The following is a 16153-nucleotide window of genomic DNA, read 5'->3' as shown; positions in this document are numbered from 1 at the left end:
ATTTTCATCTTTGATTTCCTTTTAAAACGCTCTTGATGTCAAAACAGACTACAAAAGGAATCTCCTCCATCCAACTCTGGATAATACAATGTATATATGCCCATATTAACATTCAGGCTGTGTGATTCATCCCACCATGTTGCAGTAATTACTATGTTTTCACACTTGTCCTCCAGCATTATTGATTCAGATTCATCCCATTTAGTAGTCATGCTCTTGGACAATAGGTAAAGAAAATGTGCTGCCTCAAAAGGATTTAGAGGCTAGGAATGGAGTTCCTGCAGCTGTTGCTGTATCTTCCAGAATTCAAATTTTTATTAAAAAAGAAAATTCCCAGAACATAAAATTTTAGGAAAAGACTTCTCTGAGTACAATGTGTTTGGAAGTGTGCAGAAGAAAGCCTTTTTTCTAACAGAAGAGTAAATTCCTCACATTCATTTTACTGCATTGTTAAATATGAATGTAATTACCTATACTGTTAACCAAAGAGCCGATGATTGTCATAGCAGAACCAATAGGCTATGGCACTTATCCACTGTGACTAACTGTATCTGCCACCTCTGAGACCCCATTCATTTGAAAACGTTTCTTAAACATAATAGAAGCTTTGACTACACAGGGTTACAACACTTTGCTTCTAAAGGTTTGCCTTTTTCTTAAGAGAAAAATAACAAGAGAAGAATTCCAAGTTTAGTCAACCGAAAACTGTTAGAATCTTCTTGAAGGTTGTCCAGCAGTGAAGATTTTTCAGCTTAGCATATTTTGACTATCTAGCTTGCATCTTAATAGAATCTTAGCACAAAGATATAGAGAAAGGAAATCAAGAAAAACTGTGCACGAAATTTCCACAGAATTTCTAAAATGCTGAAGGAAAAAGATTTACTTATTTTCCCAATATGCACTTACTCACCTGACCTTTGCAAGAAACTGCTAAAGGAATTTCTCAATCAATTATGTAATATTTTTCATTAACTCTATACCTTTCTTGGCATTTAAAATTTCTTATGTTGCCACCAATATTCTTTTTGGTCAGGAGCAGTGAACAGGCACAGAGCAGAGAGCAGGAAGAAAATTAATTCCAGACCCATCCATACTTGTCTCTTTCCACTTGGGTTTCACTCACAATTTGAGCTGTAATCAGAGTTTGAAAGCTCAGTCTTAGGCCATGTCAGTTAGGGGGAAATGCACAGGGAAGAAAAGGAGACAGTATTACAGTGCAGGGGCAAGAGGGAGTTAAGGTGAAGTGAGATATTACGGGTTGGGTCTTGCCCTGTGCACCAGTAGGGGGAACTGGGACAATTCTTACCATTTCAGATGAAGGATACAAAGGATCAATACCATAACTTCTTGGCTGTTTTGCTTGTTGGATGCACAACTTAGAATGAAAGGAAATGAAGCAGCACTAAAGATTCCTTCTTGCCACAGCTGCTTTTTCAATACAAGTCCCATCTTATTGAAAACCTTGTTCTTCCCATTTACACTTCTCAAAGCAAAAGGCTTCTAGTGGAGAATCCCCTTCAAATAGACAATACAACAATGCACCATTCCACAGGATCACTGATACTTCATATGATTCTTCATCTTTATTCTCTGTAGGCCACTTAATTTTGTGTACTTACCAATGGGTACTCTTCTAGCCAATAGCAAAATTCTTAAGAGTGGAAAAGTGTGATTTTACAATTACTGAGACAAAGTATATATATTTCAAGTGCCCAGAGTTTGGAAATCAGTAGAATTTATAATCAGGGAGGAAGAATAATGGCTGATTTATTTTTCCCTTCTTTTCCTCTGACGTGCTTCAGAAATTTCCACTCAATATATTTGTAACTATTGGTAGCATAATTGAGAAACATATTCCATTAAAAAAACCAGTTGAAGTGCATCAAAACCAAAGAATTGCAAAGAAAATTATTTTGTGAGTGGTTGCTCACAGTGATATATTGTCTCTGTCTCCAAAGCGTAGAGTTACATTTTAGAAGAAAATATAAAACCCCAAAAGCATTAGCACAGTGGGACACCAAGACCCATGCCCAGGGTTCTACAGTAGCAGATGTGTAATAAGTTATGAGGTCTACTTGTACTCTATGACCTTTGTGCATCCATGCTACCAAACCTTTTTACTCTCAAAAATGAGGTAGTAGCATACAAGTTTTTGGGATTGATCCATGGCACATGTGAATTCCACAGCTGTACTCAGACATTTTTCAGGTAGTACTGCTTGATATAAATCAAAATCATGTCAGGGATTATGTAAGAAATTTAACAGTGTAGAAAGTGAAGTATCACTGCATGGGAATTTTGCCTGGCACTGTGCAATTTTCCACTATAAAAGCAGCCCATATGTCTCTTTCCTTAATCTGTTTAGGCCACTTTAAAATCTTGTGATTTTTAATGGATGTACATACAACTGGAAGTTTTTACCTAGGAGATATTCATTCATCACTTTTACATTAATTGCTGCTAGGCAATGTAACACTGTATACAGCTAAGTGGCAAAAGACAGGCCTCCTGGTGAAACATTCAAATCATCCAAGTCTATTTCTAGCTAGTTAAGTATCTAGCAGTTCACAGAATAGATCCAGCTCACTAGTATAATATCCCCACAGCCTTTATATCTTCTGCATACAAATTAATAAAACAAGACTCTAAATTAGCATCTTTTATAAAAATGTAAGTTTGCAGTTAGAATTCTACCTCAGGTGAATGTTTCTCATCTTAGTTTCAGACCTACACAAGTTTTATTTTAAATAAAGTTCAAATTTAAAAAAAAAAAACCAAACCCCAAAACAATTGAACTATAGGAAAAATCTAGCCAATGAAGTACTGTCATCCCTCTTAAAATGTCTCTATTGCTAAATCTTCCATTACATTTTCAGTTTACATCACCATGCAGTGACAAGTGGCATAAACCCCAGTATTTTGTCTTGAATTTTATGCTGTATAGAAAGAGACGTATTCATGCATACCATATTTTAGTAACAATAACATAACATAGGCATTCAGTCTTGATCAGAGTTTTATTCAGAGGATACCAATATTCATGCTAACTTCTGATGAAAATCAAATAAGAGGTTTCTAAGTGGTGCTTCTAATTAAGAGCAAACATAGAGTGGCAAAAGTAACTCAGTGGGAAGAATGGGAATTATCTTGTTTGTGGTTTTCTTGCAAAAGGTTTAATTTCAGAGTCTGAGGACCAAAGCAATAGACACGGACCTCTGCCACTGAAAAGATTACCATAATACAGACAGACACCAAGGTAGGGCACAGTCTGTGCTGATGGCCTCAGCAGTTTTCCATGGTAATGCCATATTCCTATAGAAAGTAGGATATGTCTTGGAATATGTTTCACCCCCTCCCTGTGCCTTCCTCACCTTCTAATTCTTTTTATCTACACAAAAGGAAAGTAGTGACATAACCTAAAAATGCCAGCTGTCAATCATATGTAGTAGGGATTTTATTTGTTTCTGTTAGGTGTAGTTAGATGTGATAAAAAATTATTTATTTACATTATTTTGTTTTCCCTTCAGATTATAGAAAGCTTATTTGCATTTACAAATATCCATACTTTTTTCTTCTTTTGTACCCTCTGTTTGAGTCTTCGTTTTATATGTTCTCCAAGTATTTATTTCATAAAAAAGGTAACATGAGTTTAAATAATTTGCATTTGTTTACAGCTATAGTTTATACTAACCACCTGGTTTAGAAAATTTAAAAAAACCCAACCCAACAAAGCACCAACAGAAAACCCCAACCAACCCACAAAAAAAGACAACTAAAGTAAAAATTAATTGCCCAAGGCAGCTCAAGTATACATACTGAATTACGGCTTATAAACTCTATGGTATAGCAAAATCAATAAATCAAGCTCTCACAGGACTATTTTATTTTGGTTCATGGGGTTTTTTTAGCATTATTTAATTATTTTCAAAGAACCTTTCCATGTTAGGAAGAAATATATAAAAGTATTCAATCAATAATATGTTTCCCTTTGATGTTATCATAGCTCCTTTACTTTTATCAGGGTATGAAATGTTTATGGTTAAACAAAGCTTGCTGAATGTTTATATGATTTATCAGCTTTAGGCAGGTGGTTTCTTTTCTGAAAGTAAACTGAAGACTTGGGCTCTGATCCAGGCTAGCCCGCAAGAACATACTTAATTTTAAGAACAGAAGCAATGTCCTTAAAGTTAGGTGCAAAAACCACTTTTTTTTTTTTTTTTCACTTTTCTGGATCAAAACTTTAACTGGCAAGAGATGCCAGTCCAGTCCTGTCTCTTCTGGCCTTTCCATTCTTTTTTTTTTTTTTTTCCCTTTATTACTCGGGAAAACAAAATAGTCTTAATTGTGATATAGTGTTAAATCCTATGGAGGAATGTAAAAGCTTTGCCAGTTCATACTGCAAACTGGGTAGACACCTGGAAACTTTATCTTTAGTTCTCTACACATCAGCTTGTCACCATTTTTCAATGGTAATGAAACTGTAAGTGGGAGCCTAACTCACTGTAATCAACATACACCTGCTTTCTGTTGGGAAAAATGCAGCTCTTGATGTGGTGGCTTTTTAACCTGCAAGATGGTGATAAACTTGCATGCTGTAAACATTTGAATTTTACAGACTTTCCCTCACTGTTCGTAAATTGAACATGAGCAACAGGCCACTGGCAAACACATCTCTTTCAGTGATGACAGTCTGTAGGGTCACTGGAAAAAAAAATTAGTCATGTCTAGTAAGGATAGAGAAATCTCACTAATTATTTCATACAGAAAACACTACTTATGATTATAATGTATTTATAATTTACTTATGATTATAATTCATGTATTTCCACAATGTAAGTACATGTGAGATCATCAAAAACATATATTGGACAAGTCCAGACAACTACAGAAGTCCCTCACAGTCTTTAGAGGAACATTGTTTTATGGCCCCCAAACCTATGCACAAAGCACAGCACATCATGCAGACTAAAGTCTTGAGGTGAAATCCAACCAACCAAACAAAAAAAAACAAACAAAAAAAGACAGAGAGAAACAAGTAAGTACGCCCAGAGAAAAATAAAGTTGTCATTGCTTAGATACACATTCAGTCAGAGAATACATTAATTGAATCATTCCTAATTAATTCTAGGAATTAGACTACATTCACCTGAAACAGGAAGATAAAAGAAATCCCAAAATTTGACTATGGGAAATACCTTCTTGACAACAAATTCAGCACTGCTGATTTAAGGATCAAGCTCCAGCTGAGTTTTCATTGCCTATAGGAACATGACTAACATCCTGTCCCTACTTGTGAGCAATCTCTGACCCTTTGTGCTATCTTATCATCCCTTGCTACAAAGTGAAGACAGGTATCAAAAGGTGAATAAAATATTCTTGGACACAGTAGCTGTCTACCCAAAGCACTAAAGCTTTAGATTAATATGTTGTCAGACATATCACATCCAACACAATCAACAAAGAGAGATGACTCTTCTAACCCCTCTTGCGTGGGAGACATCCACAGATTCATGTGCTTTAGTCTCTGACATTATCATGATCCCTTACACACCCTACAGTTGTTTATATGAGTTATATTCTTCACTGGAAAAAAAAAAATAGATTTGGTTCTTTTCCATAGCAATCCTGTGGACTGAGCATGAAGACTTCTTTCTATGTGTTTGATATCTTCCTATAACCAGAATATCTGAGTTCAGAAGTGATCAGCTAGTATTTGAGATCTCAAAAGTCTGCTTTTCTGAAGGGATGAAAACCCATGAACTGTTGCTAGTTTTAAACTGTTTTATTTTTGGTTTGATAAATATTTCTTAAAGAAGTGGGAGAGGAGTAGCTCATTTCCCTGAACACTGTTTAAAAAACCCAAAAGATTTCTAGTGTTGACCATTTCTGCCTTTTTTTGGTTTGGGGCGGGGGGGGGGGGGGGGGGGTTGGTGCATTCAAATATGATGCAAGTATTCATTTTTCCAAACATGTCCTAGACACTCCCTGAGTAAATCAACCGCTGAGGGCCTGCTAATCTGATCAGGGCTCTGCATTATGTCAATAGCACTAAACTAGGAAGCATTCAGATGTTCCCTCCTTTAGCTAGCCTAAATAAGGAATGTGTACAGTCACACTTGATAACAATAATATTATGCACAGTGATGTTATGCCCTAAAGAATTCATAACATATCTTCAAAGCTATAAGGTCAAATGCAAAAAGAAAAAAAAAAAAAAAAAAAGAAATACCAAATGTATTTCCAAATGTAAGTTTGCTAGTGCTTTTCTTTGTCCTACATTCTAATACCATTTTTTCATGGTCCACTGCCACTTTTAGCACGCTGTTAAATAGACTAACTCAGGTATTATTTTACCTGTCTTGCTCATCGTGTGGCCTTCTGGCTAATATGCCTCATACTATTAAAAATATAATGATCAAATATCTCTTTAGCTTTTCTATGGCAGCGATCACTACAGTGTCTGAATGTTTCATAAATATTAACGGGACTCTTCATTGCATCTTAGTAAGAGGAAGGGGTGGCAATCTTGTTAAATAAAACTGAGGGGAATTAAAAAGAAGCACAATTTGAAATCAAACTTATTAACACAGTTAACACTAATGCATTTTCTATTTTCAGAGCAGTTCTTGCAGGCAGCAACTGCAGCTGTGAGCTCTCAGCAGTTCTGAAGATAATGTTCCCCAAGTCAAGACTGCAGAAAATGTGGGAGGCATCATTAATGACCGGTCTTTTAAAACTTTAGCTGTCAGTGACTTAAAATATTGCCACAGATGTTTTTTAGTAGAGGTTGAAACAGGGTTAATTCATCAGGACACTATTTATTCCACTTAACCATACTCTGCCTCCTTATTCAGTATACAGTACCTTGTATTGCAAGAAAAAAGGCTGATACGGGTGACATTAATTCTCTACTACTGATTCAGCCTGACAGCTTGCCATTCTCTCATTGCAGGGAGTGTGACATAGTTATCATATCACACATATTTCAATAAAGGCTTTGTTCTGAACTACCAGTCTGCCCTGAACTTCTTGCTACTCATCTCAGTCTCATTTTCCTCATACAGGAAATCTTGAGTTTGCTCTTCTCAGACTCTTCATTTCAGAGCAAGGGTCTTTGCTCAGGCTACACTAACAGTGTGGCAATCTCTAATCACATGTTTTTTCTCTGAGCATCTCCCTTTCAGATGTCTGCTTTCTGCTAAAGGCTCTTCCTCTTCCTTGCTGTAAGAGTGAGATCTGAGTAGAGGGAAGACAGGGTGGCACACCAGAGCATGGAGTGGCAAACCCTGGGCCTCAGGTTGACTAAGTGTATTTTTTCAAAAGCTTTTTATACATCACAAAACAGAGATTAATTTTATCAGAGAGAGAAAGCACAGTTCTGGTACAAATTCCACCTTACACACTGAACTAGGTACTGGAAACATTTCTGGAATTTATGTTTTGAAAGTCAATATAAATATCTCCATATTTATGGAGGAACATTTTGTCTCATTTTTGTATTGAAAGAATAGCCAAAAAAAAAAAAATTCCAACTGAACTATCTCAGATTGAGTTCAATAAAGTTTAGAATAACAATATTAAAAATAATTGAAAACAAGATCAGATAGCTTTAATGAGAGAATCTTTACTGGCTTCAACCATAATACTTCTAAAGAAGTATTTTAATTCTTTCTCCACTAGTACAGATGTTGCTAGACCCATGTTAAAGATTCATATGATCTAGGAGAAAGGACCAAAGAAAAGGATGTCTGTGAAGGTTCTTTGTCACAAATAACAACTAGTCTGAAGTACCTGAATGTCAATTTAAAACAAACAAACAAAGCAAAACAAAACAAAAAACCCAAACAAACCAACCTTAATGTAACTCTGAGTCATCAAATACTCTTGTTACCTAAACCATGTTTATGTCAACAGACCTGTTTCCCTCTAACCTTGCCAAGTCAGGGAAAGCTCACTCTCATGTATGCAATGTGCTGACCATTCACCAGACCTTTGTCTGAGTGTCCCTGCAAAATCAAGTCTTACACAGCTTCTTCTAGGAAGTCAAACTTGTACAAAAAGCATTGCTTCTCATTTTCCAGTGAAGCTCAGGAAATAGATCTGCATCTCAGGTTGAAGCAGCAATCAACCATTTTTTGCAATAGGAAAAAAGATATCACAGAATATAAAGGAACAGGGAATATTTAAGCTGTAAGTGCAATGTTTCCTGTTTAGTAAAATTTGTGAATCAGTGAACAGTATTCTGGATTTTGCAGGAAGACCTAATTCTTCCTGTGCTTATATTATCCTTTCAACACCTAAGTCTTCTTGTGACTGTGGTTCTTAGTCACTACTATATGCATTGTCCTACAGCCTTTTTTTCTTTCTCCCCATGACAGTCATCACTTGATGTTTTTAAATAACATGGTAGCAGTTATCTCACCAGCTAGTGACTTAAAGACATTCTTAAAAATTTGCATAACCTTTTACTAGATTTAGTGTATTCAAACCATTTCTACATTTCTGATAACTTCCCTAAAACTAAAACAATATTCTCCTAATACCAAAGTTCCAACTTTTCAGAAAATGAATAACTCATCTGCTAGTTTAAAATGTACCATCTTAATATTCATTTACTCAGGCCAACAGACCTTAAATTATTCCTGATTTAGTATTCAAAAAAACATTTCAAGAGGTATTTTCATGATTACCAAATCACATTAGCTCTGCTTTTTGGCTTCTGCAATTAATAACTATAGGCGTTAATAAAAGATCCATGCAAAGTGTGGGAGAACAGAATGGATTAATCAAAGGCATAAGATATTATATATTTTCCTTGCATTTTCCTAAATTTAATGAATAATTAGCATTTCTATTAATTATTTACCTCATATGCTACTGGTTCTAAGGATAATTTCCCAAAGTCTGTATTTATAGGAAATTGGCATTTCATGCAGTAGCTATCAAATGGTGCCATATGTGCTGCCTTTTGTAAGAGAAATAATCATCTATCTTTGGAAACATTTGTTAAGACATAAGATAAATACAATTTAATAAAGTGTTCAACTAAAACTGAATTTAATATTCCCTTTTTAATTCTATTCCATTCAAGCTTTTATGCCAGCTTCATCACCATTAGACTATACGAATGCCTACCCATTTTGCATTATTAGTGTGCTGGATTCATCCCAATTACTTTAAAGCATCTGAAACATAGGTATATAGCCTAAGATTGTCATCTGACCATGTAGTCATAACTAGTCACCACCTAGTCATTAAAGCACCCCCAGAGATTGATTCACCCAACCCTCAGTTTGCTACCTAAAATAGAAAGGATGAGTTGTTCTATGAAGGTTCCTACTCACAGTAAGCTAAAACACTTGCAAACATTTTTGTTTCCATCATGCTTCAGCATTGTGACTTCCTCAGGTGGTCAGAGAAAGCACATGCACTCTGCTCTTTCCCAATGAACCCAGGACCATGTATCATGTAAAGGATATGAGTCTGATGTGTGGATGATGGGGGCCCTCCTGTTGAGTCATAAGATTCAGAAAGGAACCAGTGTTTTCTAAACTCCTTCTCAGAGAGGAGCCTCTCAGAGAGGACCTAGATGCAGTTAGGTCCTGTCTTAGATCCTGACATGGTGTCCTGGTTTTGGTCAGGATGGAGTTAACTTCTTTTGTAGCAGGGGATGGAATGTTGTGTTTGGGTGTTAAAATGGAAGCAGTGCTGAGAACACCCTGTTTTCAGTTGTTGTCAAGCAGTCAAGGACTTTTTCAGTTGTTCATATTTCCCTATTCATGATAAAGGAGGGGCGAAGCCAGGACAGGTGACCCAAACTAGCCAAAGAGGTATTCCATGCCAATTACATCATGCTCAGTATAAAGGGGGACTGGTGAGAGGAGGAGCAGGCGGCTCCAGGATGCGTGGATTCTGGCGGGACGGTCGTGTTCCAGGATGGCTCTGGGTGGCACGGCCTGAGTTGTGTGGTTCGGTGAGAAACTGCATTGTGTATCAAGTTTCTTATGTTTTTTGCTCTAATGTCCTGTTAGCATTGCTATATTTTATCTTTCTGCTATTCTAGTAAACTATCCTTATCCCAACCCACGGGCTTTTGGTTTCTTGGTTTTGGGTTGTTATTTTCCCCTTCGTTTTCCCTTCCCTCACCCCACCCCCGCTTCTCCCCCTCCTTTTTTCCTTTTAAGAGCAGGCAACTGCATGGATCTTGACGTTAGCATTCATATACCCCACCAAAATTTCATAGGTACTATTTATCAACGTGAAGTCAGCAGTATTACAGAATAAGAATGTTAAAGGCCTGAATTACTTTACAATTTTAAATTGATTCCTTTAACCTTTATCCTTATAGGCAACTCTGTGTTAATAGAGATGACTTAAGTTAATATGTATAAAAATTCCGAACTCAAAGGTAAAATTTTACGTGATAAAGTTCTCATATATGCAAGCTGGATAGACATAGCAATTAAATATTAAACATTTTTTTTTTTGTTTATAGTAAAGATGTCTGATGACCATTTGAAGAACTGATGAGGACTGATGAGGATCAATATTCTGGGTAGTTTGTCTAATTTAGCTTGTGTTTGTTGCTACTCCACAGTACTCTGTACAGAAGAGAGTGCATTTTGATGCTTTTTATAGGTTACAGTATTAAAATTTCAAAGTCCTCAGAAGATTCAGTGTCTTTTCTCTCACCTAGACTTTCTAATAGCTTTCTGATTTCACCCCTTTCCAAGAGATACTTTAAACTTCTTCCTGTATATTCATAACCCAAAATATCCTAAAGTTCTTCATGGTCTTCTCACTATCCTTAATGAAACGTTCTTCTATTTCTTTGCCAAACTTTCTACTAATCCCCAAGTTCCTACTTGAAAAAGACAACTCTCTAACCAGCTCTGAATTGAATTTTCTCAGCTTACAAATCTCTTTTCTATTTAATGTCCTTTTGTAGTAGCTACTGAGTTAAATTTTTTATTCTCTGGATCTATCATCTGTTTTTCTTTGATTTCATTAAAGAGCATAACCTGAATTGAGGAACAGCTGAGGCTCATCACAATGTGTCAGGGCTATTGTTCTTAACTGACAAGGAAAAAAGAAGAAGACACAGAAGAAAACAGGATATGAAAGTCAGTGGAAGGAAGGGGATTGGAGACCAAGTAAAAACTTACATAGAAGCATTCTCTGTGGGATTAATATCCAGCACAGGAAAATCAACTATGATAATTCTGAACTTGAAAAGGTAAAGGGGATACCAGAGAGGATGTCAAAGGAATTGAGAAGATTTGTTTTTTTCCATCTCTAAAGCTTTGTCTTTGCTACATGAGGACATGGGGGAGAAGCAGACGTGTCTAATCTTAGGCGTTGGAGTTATACCACATGGCTTCTGCTCTGCCTTTAAAAAACTAGCTTATTTCAGCAATAAATCTATTATAGGAGCTGCAATCCTAAATGTGCTGCTGAAGAAAACAAAACCAAAAAAAGGATAATACTTACTTTATGCCTTTGTGAGGTTTTTGTTTATTTGGAGGGGGGTGGTTTGGCTTTGATTTGGGTTTTATACATGCAGCTTAGCAAGCTAAAAAAATCACTGAGAGAAAACATTTATGCTTTTCTAGAATTTCTCTCTTAAATAAGCATAAATCTCTCCTTTTTCACTACAGTCCCATTAATTACGTTTTGTTACTTTAGAAGCAAATGGCATCCATGTTTCAATTAATGTCATGATCATTTGCCCACTTACACACTGGACTCAGAAATGACCTGTGACTTATACAAAAGCTCAATCATTGTTTTAGCAAAAAAAAAAAAAAAAAGTTAAAACTTACTGCTAAACTGAGCCAATGATGTACCATTCCATGTGAACTTCACCTTTGTCCAAATACAGTTGTAACAAACTGATTCACAAAATCCCTAAGTATTTGATTGTTTAGAGTCTGTCAGATTTTATATTTCTTACTATTGAATCTGCACTCATTTAAATATTAACCACTACATCAGGTCTGCTATCGGCTCAAAGGAGACCTGTTTATCTCACTGCTAATTTTATGTCTAAACTCATTTGTTAATGGTCATTTGAGGAGTATTGCTATGTCCCTTTTCATAAATCAAGCTAGCCATCCTTACTTAAGGACGGTGAAAAGCATCCAAGTCTAGGAGATTCTAGTTTCTGAATCACTCCATTACATAGGCACCTAGCTGAGTGATGTCTGCCCAGGTTCAAGAACTCAATCCTAGGAAGAAGTACTAATGAGAATTCATCTCTTCAGTCTTTCCAAAATTCTTCCATAAGTTCCCTAAAAATTGCTTGCTTAAAAATTATTCAAAATTTCTTTGTAGATCTGAGCTCAGTCTGCAGAATGAAATCCAGAAACCTGGATGAGGTGGTATTACAGGTTTTGGAGAGTTGCTCCCTTCAGAATAGGATCAACCAGAATGATACCAGATATGCCTATAATGACATCTTCAAAAAACTACAGGATGACTTTGCAGGTTAGCAGCTACAGCAAAGACATGGAAAGAGTGGGGTTTAGTCCCTGCTTCCATGACTGTTGATATATATTAGGTAATAATTCTGAAATATGCTTAAAGGAGTGAGCTATCTCTCTACTCAGCTGCTGCAGAAAATATGCAAAAGGAGATACATGAAATGACTTTTTGAATTCAAATAGGTGCAAAACCGGTATTTTGAGAAAAATCTCAATGGTAGTTCATTCTACAACTATGTGTTCAACCAAGTCACTCTTAAGTTATTTTTTCCAGAAAGACTCCTACTCAGCATTTTGAAGATCAAAGTATATTAAAAAAAAAAAAAAAAAGAAAGAAAAAAAAAGAAAAGAAAGAATAAAGCCTACCTGAATGGTTTTGTTTAAAAGCTAGCACTGTGCTGTTCATCCCCAAATGTGCTCATATCGATACTGTGTTGTCTACCTGAACACTAAGGCACAGCACCCTGGTAAACTAAGTCCATTCATTAATATACTAAAGTCTCAATATCTCAGTACATGTATTAACTGCTCATTTTAAATAAAACAGCTGCACAGTAGTATTCGTATTTTTAGGTAGCAGCCCTATACAGGTAGCAATGAGAAGTCCCATGCCTGTATTTCAGATTCTGTTCTCCAACATTTAGCGAGTCTAAATGATAGATTTCTGTACCCAAAATTATATCAACTTTATATAACTTGGTATGTCCACCAAGTCAGTTCTAGCAACCTATAAAATTCTGCCTGTTTCATCTTGCAAAGAAGCTTTTGTTCTTATATAGAAAAGGCCAGAAACTCTCATTCAGGACTATCAAAGAAAGATTTAGCTCCAGGGTACTTGGATAATCAATTACTGCTTAATTAGGTTTATAATTACTAGTGACTCTCTTGTTATAAAAAGCTGCTGGTATTGATGTGCTACTTGAACTTACCCCTGTATCATGAGTATGTGCTAGTAAACATCAGCAATACAAGCTGTACAACAGTGCTAATGTTTACTTAGATCTAGAAAGGAATTAAAACGCTAGTATTGAAGTGGCAGAACAGGACAAACTTTGTCTTATTCTAGGAAATAGCATTCTGGATTTTTATTTTGGTAACCAGGGAGCTTGATGCAGTCCAGCCAACACCCAATATATAACTGGAGTTCCTACAGGAGGACTTAAAAGGACTTCAGGAACTAACATCCAAAACAGCAGTCACATGTGGACTTAACTGAGAAAGCAGCACAGTGCCTGGCTCAGGCACCAGCTCAGTCAGACACAGCACATAAACATGGGATAACTAAAGTTAGACTGAGCTAAGTCATGTGAGAGACACTGATGTCCCTGAAAAGGATTCACTTCTTCCAAGAGGCATCTGAAATATGTTGGGACTAAATGGTTCAAAAGGTGCCTACTTTTCTCCTTTGCAGAGGTTGGAGTGGTTAGATGTCTTTCTTTTATGTGCCTAAAAGTGTGTGAGATTAATTTCATTCTAAATGTTCCTTTGCCTATATTCCTGGAGGGGTCTGATTGGACATTCCTGTTCGGAGCATGCCTAATCAGTATTGACAGTTTTAAGCCGAGTATAACTGAGGATGACTCATGTTTTATCTAATGTCTTAATGACTAAAACAAAATATCATGCCTGTGCCAACTCACTCATTATCCTAAAATTTTCCACTTTGGAGGAAATAATTTGGATCATATTGCTGTGGGCTATGTAGGCATTAAAAACTCATGTCAGAAGTGAACCTCTTATGTTAGGGCAACTCCTCCTTGTGTTGACAATTTAATATAATAGTCATCTGAGTAGAGGGTAAAACAAATATAAAATACGGTGTAAAATGCAGAACTAGGAAGATAAAGGAGGAGCCAAATGTGGATTCCATTCCTCACTACATTTAACATTTATATGGTGTATAGGGGGAAAGAAAATGGATGGAAGCAAACATATCTTATTTTACTGTGAGGTGACTAAATAAATATTTTTTAGTTTCTATATGGTTTTGGCCAGCTAATAGTTGTGATTTCCCAAAAGAGAGAATCTATAATCAAATACAGAAATTGTTTGTAATGATTGCTAAGCACTTTTGAGCCTCAGGCTATAATTTACTGCATAATTTTTGTTTTATTTCATCTGCATTTTCTTAGGGGTCCACCAAGCAAAGGAGTCCCAAACAACTGGTTAAAACAGATGTTGCTTTCAATACATTTTTCACAGTAAGGGGGCAAGGATCTGACTCAACATGTGTTGTACTCTCTGTAAGTACATTACAGTTATAGTCATGAGTAAAAAGCTATCTGGAATTGCATAGACTTCTTTTGGGCAGCTCAAAGTGCTCTGAGATATTCTTGTTTGCAAAGTCCTAAAAAAAAAGTTAACAAAATTTGATAGAAAATGTAGGCTTCTTGGTAAAAACCTATTTTCAAGCATGGGGAAAAGCAAGAAAGACATATTATAACATAGATTGTTTTGAATCCCAGAATCTCTTAGAAATGTTATGTCCAAAGACAGGATGACATTCTTAGTAGATATGTACTTGCCTGTACACAGGCATTCAGAATCTCATATGCCAAAGATCCATGTTTATTAGTCTTTGAAAAATTATTTTAATTAATAATTTTTTAAATTATTATTCACTAAGGGGAAAAATGATTTGCATGTGTTAACTGAAAAAAGCCATCTTCATCTACTTGATGATTTATTAGGAAAATGAATTCCTTCATCTAGATTATTGATTCATTAGGAAAAGATTCTTTTAGAATCTGGGTATATTTCTGGAAGACACGAGGCAAAATCTCATTGTACTCAGGAATTTGGGTTCAGCGATGGATACTGGAATGAAGTAGAAATAATCTGTGATAAACAGGAGATAAAATTAAATTATTTATTTGCCTTTTGTGGTAATAAGCCTTTCTTGTACAGGGGTGATAGAGTAGAAGCTTGGTCACTTGTTCAATTTTGAAGTATTATTTCTGAGGTTATTGTCCTAGGTTGTACATATGAAATAAGGAGGTCTTGTCAATCAAAGTCATGGTTTTACATGGACCTACAAGACACTGACTTCCTTCTGGATCAGTCTGAGACTGGAAGTGAGTGAAGAAGAGTTTGTGAAAGACAAATTTATGTATTTTATTATTTATAAAACTCTTAAGTCATTTTGGCACTAGGAATTTACCTGAGGAAATCCGTAGAAATGAAATAATACTGGATTATAAACTTTTGCAATAAACACAAAGAATGGAAGTCACTGCAACTTTCTTTCCAAAACAGTATCAACCATGGAGAGTGCATGTATTTAGTTTTATTTGAATGATAGCAACAAAAAGTCTGCAAAACTTTTTGAACCAAAAAAATTTTCAAATACCCTACATAGCACGTAGGAGAAACAGGAAATTTTGAATAAAAACCATCACATTCTTCTGTGAATGAAAGTTTCTCCCCATATGATTTCATAAAGTACCTCTGCATTTAGGCCATCTACCTCAAGTTTGGAATGGAAAAAAAGAGACATCTGGAATTTGGAGAACATTTGAGCATATGACAGAAGTTTTCTCAAATCTTACAAGTGTATTTCAGGTTCACTTTGTTGGAGGAATTGCCTTCTCATAGATTTCTGTTTTCCCCATATTGGGAAGGTAGTATCAGCTGTCCCATGTAAAAGGAATGATGACCTTTGTTGTCAAACA

The sequence above is a fragment of the Gallinula chloropus genome, assembly GCF_964237585.1.
Source record: "Gallinula chloropus genome assembly, chromosome: 3".
NCBI classification, from domain to species: domain Eukaryota; kingdom Metazoa; phylum Chordata; class Aves; order Gruiformes; family Rallidae; genus Gallinula; species Gallinula chloropus.
The sequence above is the reverse complement of the archived record's forward strand: the minus strand, read 5'-3'. Positions refer to the sequence as shown.